Source organism: Ammospiza caudacuta, chromosome 2 (assembly GCF_027887145.1).
Source record: "Ammospiza caudacuta isolate bAmmCau1 chromosome 2, bAmmCau1.pri, whole genome shotgun sequence".
Classification (NCBI taxonomy): domain Eukaryota; kingdom Metazoa; phylum Chordata; class Aves; order Passeriformes; family Passerellidae; genus Ammospiza; species Ammospiza caudacuta.
In genome coordinates, this window is record NC_080594.1 from 48022007 (window position 1) to 48037793 (window position 15787).

Consider the following 15787-nt stretch of genomic DNA (forward strand, 5'->3'; position numbering starts at 1 on the left):
CATAGTGGTGTCCACCTATCACAGAGTCAAATCTTAATGCACAGGGAGTAGCAGAATCACTTGTAGAAGACTGTGTTTATTTAAGTGCCAAATATGGATCTCAGCAATCAGCAATTCATTCTAAGTGAATCAGTATTCATATCACTTGGCAATAATGTGCTCATTACAAAACGCAGCACTTACATTCCATCTATTATTTCAATCACCTTTATAATGTTATGATTTTTTTTTTGTTGTTTTTTGCAACTCAGTAATTGCACAAGAGATAGGTTAACAAATAAAGCTGCTTACAGTTAAGGCTGGGGCAAGCTGTCTGATTTCTTGTGTCAGGTCACCCAAACATGCCTTCACTTCACTGCTACATAAAGTTGTCATCTAACAGCTGACACTTAGCTGCACTTCCTGCTTGTGTCCACTTAATATTTTTATCTCATTCATAGTTATAATTATTATGACAAGTACAAGTTGTTCTGTAGTGACAGCACTGTTTTTTTAGTGGTGGTGTTTATTTAGATGGATTGTGGCAGGAGCTGTGTCATGTCCATAGCACTGCAAATCAAAGTCATTGATAACCATATGCACTTCAGCAAAATAATGTTATAACAAAATATAATAGTATGTAAGGTACTAAGCACTTAAGGGCACCAATCCAGATGACTTTTTTGAAGAATCTATTTCTGCAGGCAAAAAAACCTAAAAAATTCATATGATTACCAGGGAATTGAATGCAAGTGTTTGAAAACTTGAAAAATGTATACACCTGTTTGAGCCAAAGCAAATGCTTTCAGGGGTTGTGTTATTGTTGGGTTTGTGTTTTGTGGGGCTTTTTGCTTGTTTCTTCTAACGTGGGTGTACACTGTTCTGAGAGACAGCCCTAAACTTTGTGAACAAATAAAATCATAATAAAAAGTAGAGCTTTTTACTAGGAATCCATCAGTGGACTATTTTAAGGTCCTAGTCCCTTCTAATTTTACTGCATTTGCTTGCTTCTTTATTAACAAGTAGAAATAAGCAAAACCATAGAAGGAGTGTTACAACTTTTCAGGCAAAATATATTCTTAATGCTTTGTCATCTCCCAGTTTTACAAAAATATAGATGTCAAAACCTCAAAATAGAAGTACATTTTTTCCCCCAAATCCAGCCTCTTTTAAGCATGGGAATTTTTTTTTAATACTTGTATGTATTGAGGGGAGAGGGAGGGGGAATAGTGAAAATTTAAATAGGTTTGTGTTTTCCAGATATGGGACATTTTTGATGGCATTCCAGTAGCATCACAAAAGATGCAAAAAGGCCTGGAGGAAACACTCTGTTGCTTCTTTAAAGGGGATGTTCCACAACAGTTTCCTCAACCCATTTTTGCCAAAGTTGTTTTCAGCTAAACCTTAGTCATGAAACTGCTTTAAAAAATAGCAAAAACCCCAAAAATGTCTCAACATTAACATTATGTAAAGAGATAGCAAGAGACTGAATACAATTCCTCTCTTATTTTAAATGTTCTATGCCTCCACCGAAATCACTGGCTTATTTCAGAGTTAATCTGCCAGTACTGAGTACAAGGTTTTAACTGCACAGACATTCTACACTTCTGAGGGAATTTAGGAGCAAGAAGGCTGAGCTGATATTACCAAAAGCATGTGTCATTAAAACCAGCTACAGCTCTATTGCTGAAGCAGATATCCCCCAGATTAATTTTTTCCACCTCACAAGCATAAAAAGCGAGGAATGTATCAAGGCACTTTGCTTGCTGAACCAGAATACCACAGAACTTTACCATCAGCACACCTACAAAGATGTAATTTGGAGGCATGAAGGTAATTTAGTCTTAAGAGGGCACATGCTTTTGCAGCAGCTATGTTGCCATCAAAACTTATCAGATCAAATCACCCTTCGCTGGAGTTCATCAAAGAGAAACAAGGCAGGAAAAGGAGAACGGTAAGATAATTGCTAGGGTGCTCAGATCTTCAGTGTGCTGTGTCTCCCAGTGTATTTTTAAAGGATGCTTCTTTTTCATTTCACTGTGTACAAAGAAGGTCTGAAAGACTTTAGAGTATTTATTTGCCTTAGGAAATAAATACTAAAATATGCAGTCTTTGACTACCCTTAAGGACACCTCAAAGGCATTTGAAGAACCAGGTGGGCTACAATATAACAAGTACCAAAACTATGACATATGATTAAACAGAAACAGGAAATTAATCCCCCTAAGAATTTAAATTCTGCTAATGGTTTTCTGTTACCTGGTGAACAGAGATTGAAAGGATGGTACATAAGGGCAGACTTGAGACTGCAAGTGCTGCTGAAGTTGAAATTACAAAATAATGAAGTTTCTGCACAAAACTAGGCTGACTTAGGTTGTGTGTGCTTGGAAACAGAGCCCTGTGACTGACTGACTTGGAGTAGCTGTGATTCTGTCCTGTGGCTGAGGCAAACTTGAGAGCTCTGCCTGGTGTGGATTCCCTCTGAGCCAAGTTACTAGATTGCTCAGTCAGTCCTTCCCAGCTGGCAACACCTCAGTTGTCTTTTCCTTCTTTCCTGATGTATATTTACATAACATTTCTAGGATATTAATTTTTTTCAGGGCTCCTACCTTTATTGCATTTGGTTTTAATTTGGCTAGCAGGTTTTGAAGTTATCAAGTAAACTTGCAGAGAAGCCTACTTTGATGACAAAATCTGGGCTGAAAATAAAGTTATAAAACTGAGATCCCCTATGAAGGCAGAAGAAATACCAATCCGAGCTATTTACCTTGTTAAACAATGAACAGGTTTTTTTCCTATACCCTGAACTAATGGTCTGATTAGACTGTAGATAACACATTATTAAATCTGATATTTGGCATTACATGCTACTTGCAGCCTACATTCTTTGGTTGCACCCTTTTCCACCTGAAAATTCAATATTTTGTTACATCCCAAACTTGAATTCTGGGAATAAGTTGAACATCTGTCTGGTGCATGCATCTCTGTAGCCCAACTGTTCATCTTTTGAGTTTAATTAGATGAGATGGAGCATTCCTCCTGCAAAGATGTCTGGTTTGCTCACTTTTTGTTTCTTTTAAAACAAAATATGTTCCTTGCACCCACTTAACAGATCAAGAGGAGAGTTACTCTGGTTGCCCTCCTGATTGCTCATCATCTTCTATATGAAGTTTATTCTACATGAAGCCAGTCAAAATCATTGAGGTTTTGCATGAAAATAAAGGTTTAGTACCTTGAAGATCTGCCCTTTCTTGTTTGTTTACATAATTCCTTTGATTTAAGTACAGTTGAGATTTTTTTTCCTTCATTGCTTTAGTGGTGCCAGCAAACTTCATTTCTGTTGTCAATCTGAAACTTAAATGGGGAAATTTCTTCAGTGTTTGTGTAGAGGGAGCACAGTGTCAACTTAAGTTTGCACAAGGTAGAGAAGATAAAAAATTTAATTGTGTGCATTATATATTAAAAATATTGTTTCCAGAAAAAGACAGAGCTGTCTATGTAGACAGTGCAGTACTCGGTTATGATCAAGAAAATGTTTAAGATTCATAATATGAACAAATGATATAATCTCAGCTGTGGCAGTCTAGAAGGCTACAGAATTAGGAGATATTTGGATACAGAATTGGCATGGAATAAAGGCCTGTGACTGAATCAGAACATTTTGCCTAAGAAATTAAATAAATAAGAAGAGATTCAAATATGCAGGCCTGAGGCTTAGGAGAGGACAAAACAAACAAACAAAAACCCTTGAAAAAAACAAAGCCAACCCTTCTCTGAGCAATGTGGAGGAATGGAAAATCAAGAGGGGGTGAGTGCTCCATTTGCATTCTGTGGATACAATAGGAGCTGAGCAGAAAGGAGCAGGCTTGAAACCTTCTTTTGGAAGGATATGCTTTGTTGCATTTCTGTTAACAAGTCAGACACTGCAAGAAAACATGGTATAAATTTGGAATTGTGGTGTAATTGCAGTAATGTGTGAAAAGCCTGGGCAAACTAAGTCAGTGTAAATGTGCTCAGGGCTAGCAGTCATCTGACTCTAAAACCTAGCTTTAGGCCTGGGGTTTCAGCAGCTCCTAGAAAGGAAGACTAAAAAACAATCTTCCTGGAGCAACAAGGGTTATTTGTGTCTTTATGTGTTATCTCCTATGAAAAAACACAAAATCTCTAACAAGTGACTAAGAGAAAGCAACAGCCATCAGGATGGTAAGTAGTAAAGGACAGCAAAGGACTGGGATCAACCAACCCAAATTACATGGTGTTGCTTCAACACACAATCCAGCCTGGATTGAGGCTGGTGGTGGATACACTGGACTTGAGCTTTAGTGTCAATGAACAAAGTATTTACCTAAGGGAGTAAGTAGCTGTCACCTGCCCTAAGAAATCAGGGTACCACACTAAGTTACGACTGCTGTCTTTAAAGGAAAGTGTAATTGCTATCCTGGTTCCCTTCCTTTACTTTTCTCCTTTCTAAGTCCTGTTTGATTAAGCTGTTTTTGAATAGGAAATGCAGTATTTTAAGGTTACTTTTTAGTAAAATTCCCTTATAGATTCTTCTTCAAGGTCTAGCAAACAGATTGCAAACAAAAATAGCATAGAGAACCTGGTCTGAGAGCTTTCATTTTCTCAGTCTTGTAGTACAAGAGGAGGCAGGCTGCATAGCTAACAACTCTGAGTGTTGTCTTTTCATCAAATAATGAAATACACTGCAAAACTCGCTGCTCCAGGATGTTATTAAAGTCAAAACACACAGCAGGAGTCTAAGAGGGAGGACAATATTCTCTTGTCCCGGATTACTGTACTTTTGGATATTCTTGTTATTTACATAAGAGGTACTAAAAGAAAAAAAGCAGCTTGAAACACAAAGTTTAAACAAGTTAGTAGTTAGGATGAAGTCTCCATCACCCCAATTCTGTCAAAAATATGTTTGAGTTTGCTTCGGTTTTGCATCTTCTCAAAAGCACTGGGAATCGACAACAGTTACAGATACACAGCTGGGCTAAATGAGCATAATGCAGTATGGCAAGTTATATGCTTCAATGAGCTCAACATTTTCTTAGAAATGAAACTAGGTTTAGCCCACAGAGAGAGCACGTCAGTGATCAAACTATACATGCCTCAAGGAAAAGCAGAGGAAGGAATCTCTAAGGTTTAATTCTGTTAAGCAAAATTTCAAAGAGACTGCTGAAGAGCAAGTAATTGCTCCAAACTCCCTTTTTCTGAAAGGTCATTTTTCAGTTCCCTTTAGGAGCATGTACCCTTTAGGGGAATGTAAGAAATATATGTTACAGAACTGTTCAGAAAATCCTTCATTACCGTAAAGTCAGTTCTTTTAGGCTACTTAGGCTTTTGGGAAATTCATTTATTCAGAGATCCATTTCAGATGTTACTATGCAACTATTTGGGCTTGGAAAACCTTGTTCACAAATGCAACAGACCATGAAAATGGTGAGGTGGATTTCTGTGTATAGCTCTTCTAAGAAATTTAAACTTTTAAGTTAAACTGCAATAGCCAACTATTAAGATCCTCAAAAGTGCTACCATTCCCTGTGGAAGCATTTATCATGGTTCCACCCAAGATTCTTTATAGTTCACAGTATTTGCAAAGGCTCATTTTGATATTCATTCTCCCAGATATCCAAAATCTGATGGCAGTAGTCCTGCTTTACAGCTGTATGGAAGAAGAGAGTGCAGCTCTCGCTGTAACCTGCTTATCTTTCAGTTAGCAGTGTGGTCACAATATTAGTGCCAATGGCAGCTGAGCAGAGCACAACATTTGTGCTTATGCGTCTTTTTCATTAGTAGTTATATGATAAAACAGAAACACCACATCCTACAAAATATAGCAAGGAAGGCTGTATTGTTAAGGTGGTTTTACAAGCAAAATCAAGATATGCCTGAAGTCTGCATAAGGGCTTTTAATCCAGATATTGTGAGTAAAACCAGCAGCAGTACTGTCACATGCACATGTAGGCACATTCTCTGCCCACTTCTTCACTTCTGCTGAACGGCTGCTGAAATTTCTTCATCAAAGCTAAAGCCTTCAGAGCAATGCTTTACAGCAGGTTCAGGCCTTCTTCAAGATGTTAGCATAATGAGATGCTATTTGCTTTGCATTGCATTTTCAAAATCCCTGGAAGAGATTTTTAATTGCTAACACTTTTGTTCACCAGTTTAAGATACTCAATGTGCTCATCTGCATCTTAATATATTCAGATATATCAGTTATAAAAATATTTGTGTAATAAGGAATGGTATCTATTACTTAAAAGCCCACTATGTTCTATTGCAGTAAAATAAAATACAGAATTAAGTATGTCTCAAAGGAGCTATGAGTCTGATTAATAGTACTGATCATTTTAGTCAAAGAACTGCTCATATGCATTTTGGTTTGCAGAACTCGTGATCTAAATTTTTCCATTTTTAGTGAAATCTAAACCACTGGACTGGTATTTTTCCTACAAAATAGGCAAAGCCAGAAAGAAATCTCTGGGGGAAAAAAGATAATTCAGCAAGTCAAGGAAAGATTAATTAAAAGATATTGTTTATCCTAAATTTAGCTGTGACTGTTATATTTCTTTACACAATATATCAGAGCTATAGCAAAAGTCTGAGAAAAGAACCCAGGATTTTCCCTAGAGTTTTTTCCTTGTGAAGCGGAGGCAAATAAACTTAAGACATTGATCCTGTGAGGAAAGAAGTGGGTAATTCTGGTTTCATATTTTATCTGGGGGGGCTGTACCTCAGCTGCCTTTTGAGGGATGCTCCACACTTGTCCTGTAGAAGAAATGTATTCTGTCATGCATAAACCTGGCCATGCAGCATGAGAGAGAGCCTCAGAGAACCTCAGAGGCTGGTTCTCAGTAAGTACAGCTCAGCCTTGGCTACCACTCTGCCTCAGTAGAGAGACAGGATGCCCATGGGCTGCCTGTGAGCATTTCTGCAGGTGTCACATGGGCTGACATCTCCACGAGGGACAGACACATCTTGATATAGGTTGTGTTCCAGAGTGGTGCTGGAGGGTGAGTGCTGTTCTAATGCTAACTTCTGTTTACTCCCACTAAAATATGATACTCTCAAATAAAAGCATGGAGCTCTGGAGCCATGTGTTTGAACTGAAGTATTTTAGCTTCAGTAAAATCTGAGTGTTTGTAATAAAACAGATGTAAAAACAAAAGTATTTTTCCTGTAGCTGTTGTGCTACAACCTGGTCTTTCATGCAGTTAGACTAGTCTTTTGAATGCAAGGGTTCATATGCTCACAGTGCCAGAAACTTCCATCTTTCTCGCCTCTAAACTATTAACCTAGAATAGGTAGATACAAAGGGAAACAAATTCAGTCCAATTAATTGGGTGTCCCAGCTAGAAAATAGTAGAGACACAAACATGGCTGCGACAACGGGGCCCCAGGAAACAGCCCATGCACTCCTACCCTCCCTCAATAAACAAACAGTAATTTCTGAAAGGCATTTGCTTTTACATTATATGATGGCATAGTTCAAATTTCTCCCACCTTAGCAAGACAGCAGTCTACAAATAAAAGCTGACAAGTGCAAAAAACACCCATCCTGAAATCACAACTGCAAGCAACTCAGTGAGACCAAGATGTTACAAGGAAACTTTGACAGGCATTTGCTTTTAAGGTTACTAAAAAAAGTATCACAATTACTTCCAGAGGGCATAAAAGCTGGAGCTAGACACTCATTTACTTGTCTTTGCAGAGGCCTCCACAGCAGGACCGTAAGCCTAGCTCCAACCTGGTGCAGCACAGCAGGACCCTGCTAACTCCACAGCCGTGCCTGTTAATATCACAGAATTTGGCCTGGCTTAAGACCTGAGAGCTGCATGGCTCTGTTACCCTTGCTCCCACACAGAGAGCAGAAGTGTATAAAAGAGTGACAGGGTAGGACACTCCCTCAGCAGTGTGGAACTACAGCAGTACCACAGCTATGGGTTGCTGACTCCAACCTTGTGCCCGCACTTTGGCTAGCAGCCCTCGGAGCGGCGCGGGAGAAACCTACTGCATGCTGTGTATACGCCAGCACAGCGCTCTGCCTTGAAATAAGAGCCGACAGGCAAAGCCAGTGGAGGACATTGGAAGCATTGTTTTATTGCTGCTTTACTGCTGAGATTGCTGAGCGGTCACGAAAAGGCCTGGCGCTGCTGCCGCACTGCTCCGGCAGGACGTGACCTGCTGCAGGAGATGGCTGCACACTGCGTCTCTTTGGAGTGCAGCAGCAGCTCGTGTGAATGCTGAAGAACTGGAAATATCAGCAGAGTTCTCTCTATGCAACCGAGTTCCCAGCAGCTGGACTAGTGCCAGCTAAACTAGCACAATTTAAAAGTCAAACAGAATTTCTACTCCAGAGTGTGTCAGCAGGACTGAATCCATATAGAAGTTGGTCTCATGGAAGCAGAATGGCCCTTGGCTCCTCATCCCAGTCCTGCTGGCCCACACCACCAGCTGGGCCCCACGGCTTTGGATCATTTTATTCATTTCCCATGCTTAAAGGTTCTTGACTGCACACAGCAATCTTGGATTACAAAGGGGCATAGGCTACATCTCAACTGTTTTAAGTGCTGCCAAGAAAAAAGGGAACTTGGGTCAAGCCCAAGCTAGCCAAGTACAGAATTGTCAAACCAAGGCTTTCAATAAGTTGCTTCCCAGAAAGTCATGAGGCTGGCATTATAAAACCAAGACTCATGAGGCCTTAATAATAGTTTGGGGTTCTCTTTATTTCTTTTCGACATTCTTATATTCAGGTCTCTCTTCAGGCCTGGGAAGAGAACTTACTTGCTTGGGTTCAGATTTTCAGTTCTTAGCTAATGACCAGGTTTTGAAATACATCAAAGAATTTTATTACAGTACTTTAAAAATCACAAAATTTAGCAACTTTGAAAACACTGCTGATCATATTCCTGATGTGCTATACATGCTTCTAGGATCAGAGAGAAGGATCTTTGTTTGCAATTCCAGTTACACTGTCAGAGGAGAAACATAACTGATAAGCTTATCACAGGCTGTTTACCCATGAAGTCCCAAATGCACAACTACTTACTGGTGAACTTCCAGCTGGTTTTGCAACCTCTTTTATATTATTAAGATGTAACAGATATGACCATTCACACCCATAAATGTTTGCATCATCACATGGTGTGATTCCTGGGGCAGTCCTGTGGAGGGCCAGGATCAATGATCTTATGGTCTCTTCTAACTCCAGATATTCTATGATTCAATAATTCTAACCCTGTCCTTCTCCACGTATCCATCAAATACATGGAAGTATCTAATCTGGCCTCTCACACAGCTGCTGGTGTGTACTTCAAGAAGCTCAGCCCCAATATTGCCTTACACGCTGATTAGCATTTTTATTTTTGTCAAGACTTCCAATGACTGTGAACAGCAGCAAAGTTTATTTGAAATTATAGCCTTTGACCAGACAAAATTTTTACATGTATGCATTTCATTCAGCCTCTTGCCAATTCTCCACATTTTCTACCTCCGTCTGTAAAAATCAGGTGAACACTTTTGCTCCTCTTTACTCCTGGTAGGCGCTGCATGTCCAGGACTGTGAATGAGACGGAGCCCGAGCTCGCTGTGCCCCCTGGTGGACACACAACCCCCTGCCTCAGTGCACTCGCCACCTTTGACCAGCCTCTTTCTCTCAGAACATTATACTAAAGCCTTTCTCATGTGTAATTGCCCATTCCAAACCAACAGACTGCCACTAGGAGGAAATTAACTCCTTCATAGAGGTTTATACGAAGAGGTATTTTCCAAAGGTAGGAAAGATCAGCATTGCAGGACCTTATACATCACTCATTCACTTGTTACTACTAGCACAGCAGGTCTTGCAGCATCTAGAGAAATTGACATCCTTGCTTGATGGAGAGATTTTACTAACACTTTGTTACACATGTTCTGACAAAACAACTGTATGGACTGCTGGGAAGAGAGTGGAAATGTGTAACTGAGAATTCATAACAGCATTATCCAGAGAAGAGAAATGGGTAGCAGCAGACAAGAGGAGTGCATGTCAGGCTGTAATTCATTGCCAACACCAAACTTAGGCATCTGGAAAGGTTTTATTTATTTAATTGGAGACTCTAATTACTGTCCTGATCATGATTTATGACATTGGTAGTAGTGGAAAAGATTGGCCCAGCCAAAATTTACTAGGGAAATTGTCATGGATTTTTGTCCTCAAGTCCTGTCCCCCAGTAACAACAAGTTCAACTTCAGGGTGTTATTATACATATGAAAATTAGGAAAGCATCAGACCAAAAGAACAGTCTGTTTTATGTTAGACCCAGGTCCCTCAAGCCCCATATTTTGTCTGCAGCAACTCTAAAAGTTGCCACCTGAGAAAGAAACTAAGAATGAAGCAAGCATTGGTTTCCCCAGAATACCTTCCCATCTACCAACAACATGCAGGTGAAGGATTTCAGACATGAGCTAGACATGGTGCTCTTGTATTTCATAGTGGTTTTCCCTTCCCATGACAGTGTATGGTTACATTTTGAACACACTTCAAGGTCCCCTATTGATGGAGACAAATAATCACAATGGAAATGTGGCTCTAGCTCAGTGCTGATAAATTCTTGTTTGTTTTGAAAATTTCACATTACACTGTCCATGTACTTTTTCAGCTTATCATAGGAAGAAACTGTTGCTATGAAATGTTATGCGTAACATGATGTTGAAGAATTTCAGAAATTCAAAAGCATAAAGAAAGTTTTCCTATGGAAAAACTCACACATCTTTCTATTAAAGAGTATCAAGACTTTCAGGCAACTAATTTTAAAATCAGAGATGCAAATTCTCACACAGATTTCACAGTCTATTATGTATGACAGAACCATGGCTTTGAAGCAATGGATTATTTACAGTTTAGCAGAATTTCTTGGCAGTAATTCACCTTCCTGTCATAAGATAGACACACCTCCTCAGCTTTCCCCTCTGAGTGGATAACAAACAGCAGGCTCTCTGGCTTATTCCTGGAGTGCCACCTCTTTGAAAGACAAAACTCCAAACATTTCTATCTGTTTCCAGCTGTATTTCAGGTGCTATAGAGAAACCAGCAAAGATAAAGCAATTGCAAACAGAACACGCTCCCACCCTCCTGCATCGCAGTTACCAGATCCTCAACAACAAAGTGCCAAAATTCCCAGATCTCCCTTTAGCTCCAGAATCACTTGGCAGCTACAGACACTTTCATGATCCTTGGACTACCTGCCCTTTACAGAAAGGCTTACAAGCCACAATAATTCTCAAATTAAAAACAACCACCCCGTAAGCATTGTGCTTGTCCATTAATCTTTCTTTGGTTGATGATCTCTCCTTCACATTTCTGCCCTTTCTCAAGCATGGGTTACTTCAGACCTCACAGCTTTAAAGTCCTGTGCTCTTGGGTTGAGGGTAACAGAGCCTGTGTCCCACTCATTCAGCTACAGATGGACACTCCACGGGTTTACAGTTGGATGGATTCTTTCCTTTCTCTGGATCTCCCTGAATATTTTAAGTGAAAGGAATAATTTGACACAATTTTACTTCCAAGAAAATCCTGGTTAAAATACATGTTCACAGAGAACTTGATAGCGACCAGGAAAGCTAATGGTATATAGAAGTCTGATTACTTGGTGGATTATTTTTTATTTTCAAAATCTCTAAAAAAAAAAAGTTGGATTTCTATTTTGTAAATATGTATTCATACCATGTTTCTTTCAGATAGAAAAACAGCACTCAGAGAGACCCTCTGTTGTAATTTATGCAAATTATCCACTGATGATGATACACATATTTAATGTTTGTATCATCCCGAATCTTGAAATTCTAGGTCCAAAAAAAAAAAAAAGAATATGGGGTACCTTTGCTTAGCAGCATAAAACAACCCAAGCTGGGACTGATTTTCTCCCAGGATACATCTTGTTCAGTGGGTCTCCAGGCTGGCTGATGGAAGTGAAATGCCTGGAAACTGCTTGCTTTCGTCTTTTTCCTTCTTTTCCTAACATAATGAGGAACTGTGAATTTCTCCATAGTCCTACCTGGACAGTTTTTTTTAAATTCTTTTTAGTCTCTGCAAAAATCACCTGTATGAATCCACCACACACCTGACTCATGAATCCTACAACAGCAAAAGAGAGGGACAGGCAGGGAGAAGAAGGACTATGTCAGTATCAACCCAGATTTCCCAGGTCCATCTCACAAAGCTGGACAAGAAAAGGAATGATGAGGCTGAGAACAGAAGGTTGTATCAATACCCATGCATTAATTCTCTTGCTGAAACTGTTTGCCATCTAGTGGTTTGTTTGCCTCCTATAAATAAAATCTTAAAAATGGTGAAAACTTGGAGGATATAATTGCAAATAAAAAAAGTTCCCCAATGTGCAAGAACTTATGCCAAAACAAAAAAATTACAAGAAATTATGAAGTGCCTCTTGCAAAATGTTTGCCATTAGAATGAATACCCCACAGAGACAAGGAAAAGAGACTTGCACACAACTGAGATTCACAGAGACAATAGGTATACATGGTTTTTAATTTTCCTCTTTATTTCACTCTGGTATTCTTATTTCATTGAAAAGTCCTGACCTAAATTGCTCCACCATTTTCTTCAAGCTTGCCCACCCAAAATTGTGGGCAATTATTATATTGTGGGCAAAATTATATAGAAATTATGAGAAAATTTGGGGGGGGGGGTCTGTGTTTAGGGGTGGTGGATGTCAGGAAGCAGCAAGATTTGGCTGCTTTGCAATAGAAGGTGTGCCAGCAACTAAGGACAATACCAAGGCAGGTGAAAGCAGTCACTTCATCAACAAGGAGCCAGGATGTAGAGCAGCAATCCAGGGCCAAGATTAGGTTGAGAGACGGTGGTCAAGGTCAGACACAGCCCATATGGTCACCCAGCAGGGCTGCAGTGGCAAGGCAGGTGCGAGGCCAAGCCAGGATGCCAAGCCAGCAAGTGTGGATGGGGGCCAGACCCGTGGAGGTGCGAGCTGGCGCGAACAGAGCTGCTGCACAGCTGCCCTGTGGCACAGGTGAGGGCTGGCACAAAGCCACAGCTTAAAAGTGGCTCTCGAGGGACAGCCAGGCCCTGCTGCTGGCTTTTTTCACAGCTGCTCTTATCAGTGAAGAAACTGACCTTGGACTCTGCCAACTAAACTTCTGCAAAGGGGCAACGTGCTCGGGGCCACGGCAGTCAGAGGGCTAGAACAGAGCTGTGGAACATACCCAGCACAGGGGAAGCAGGTTCATGGAATTGGTCTTTTGTGTTAAAATGGAGCATGAGTGAAAACCCCACATGAAAGTAGACCGAAGCAAAGTTCAAAGACCTCACTCTGTTCAGTTTGGGCAAGCCAAGGACTCTTGCTGTTAATGATGGCTTCATTAATGAAAAGCAGGAAAGGACATCTGGATTACTAATTAATCACACTGATTTGACTCTCACTGATTTGAGGCGACTAATTTAATTTGTACGTGAAAAAAAAAGATCAAACACATTCCTAGGATATATCAGTGTCATACTATTAGGGACACTCAGACTCATTATGTACTAGGGACACCCTATGAGACCTGAAGTGAATGTCTTAACTAGACACCTGTGACAGAGTTCACAGAGGTTTTCAGGTGAGGGAAGAGACGAGAATGTTGACCCCATGTTCAGAAGGCTTGATTTATTATTTTATGACATATATATTACATTATAACTATACTAAAAGAATAGAAGGAAAAGTTTCATCTCAGAAGGCTAGCTAAGCTAAGAAGAGAAAGGAATGAATAATAAAGATTTGTGTCTCAGACAGAGAGTCCAAGCTAACTGGGCTGTGATTGGCCATTAATTATAAACATCCAGGATGGGCAAATCACAGATGCACCTGTTGCATTCCACAGCAGCAGATAACCATTGTTTACACTTTGTTCCTGGAGCCTCTCAGCTTCTCAGGAAGAAAAATCCTAAGAAAGGATTTTTAATGAAAAGAGGTCTGCGACAGTCACCCATGTTTAACAATGGGGAACTCAAACTAACATATGCACAAATGGCTCCGTGGGATAACCAGGAGAACAGTGAGAGTTTCCTGAATTATGGAAGACTAGTAACAAGAGTGGCTAAAAGAAAGGGCTGGAGGAGGTAAACAAATGATGGGGTGAACATCATGAATGTCACAAAGAACAGAAAATGTTTTAATTAGTGAGCAGCCCTGTCTGGGGAAAATTGACATAAATATTTCTATACTCAGAACTAAATGAATAAATTATTTGAAAATTGATAAATAATTAGGCTTTTTCCACTTGTAAGGAATGAAATTTTGAGACTGCTTTTCAGTGCAATTAATATGAGAAAGAAAATGTCAAGAAATAGATAAATACTTCTTTATTTAGTTGCTTGAGTTGAATGTGACAGCAAAGGTTTACATTAGAAAGTACAGAGGGTCCCTTTCAGGCTTATTTCCTGCATTAACCATTAATTTACAATGAGCAGATGTCTGGCTGAAGTCAAGATTATGTGATGTGCTCTTTTGGCTTTACAATATTTAATGTTCAGCTGGAGCTGTATGTCTTTAGCTGTATAGTGCCTGAAGATTATGCATATATAACCCCATGCTGTAATGACAGCACTGAAATAAACTGCATTATTCACAGCCACATTCTCTTGTAGTACAAAAGAGTGAAACCCAATGAAAATGAGATCAGAATGGTCACTTGGTTTATGCACAGACAGTTTGGAGGCTCTTGAAAATTCCAGCAGGACATTTCCACCAGAACCTACTATTGTCCTTAAAGAAAATACAGAAGATCAAGTTATACAGTATAGTATCTCCCTCTTCAATCTTATTCTGATGCAACAAGATTATAAGGCATCAAGAATCATCTTTGCAAGCTCAAGTGTTTCAGAGGTATCATTCCCTCCTCCTTTTCCCCATTCATTTTCATTCCCATTTGAAAGAACAATTTCAAAGTAATTGTTATATTTCTTCCTTATTCACTCAGAACTCTCCAGTCAGGGTGTGGTAGAATGAAGGGTATCTACAAAACCATCTGATCAAAGATCAGAGACAAGTTATGCCTGCATGTGCAGTTTGTGATTGCTCAGGAAGTTTCAAAATTTCCTGTGGGACATATTGGCACTTGAGCCATGAATCATGTTCACCCCCTGCTAGACCCTCTGACACCAGCACTGCTGCAAGTGGACATTTGCTGATGCCTGTGTTTTAGAAGTTGGATCCTCTGTCATAAGAAACATAATGAGGAACTGGGAATTTCTCCATGGTCCTGCCTGGACAGCAGAGGCGGCCGGCTCAGACTCCTCAGCTGCCAGCTCCATTTCCCCGGGAGTTCCACATTATTATAAGCTGTTTCAGGGCAGTTCCAAGTAGCATCGACCACTTGCCCAGCCTGGAGCTGGAGCCCGCTCCCTCACGGGCGGGGCCTCCCAAAGGAGCATTTGGGAAGTAGCGATGACCCTTTGGGTGACTCCAGCGCGTATCAGCGCCGAGTCCTTGCTGTGACAAGAAACCCCTCGTGGACCCAGCCGGGCAGAGGGTCAGCACATGTTGGGCTCCATGTCTCCGCTCTCCAGGGAGGGGAGAGCCGGCGCCAGGCTCTGAGGAGGGGGCGATGAGGGACTGTGAGGGGCGGCACGAGGGCACCTGAGGGCACCGGGGGGTGGGGCCTCGCGCCGGCCCCGCCCCTCCGCGCGCTGCCGCGCACTTTGCGTAACCCCGCGGTCACGCCGGGGCGGGGGCGGGCCGCGTGCTGCGTAAACGGCTGCGAGAATCGCCGCCGCGCGCGCTGCAGGCGTAAGCGGCGGGAC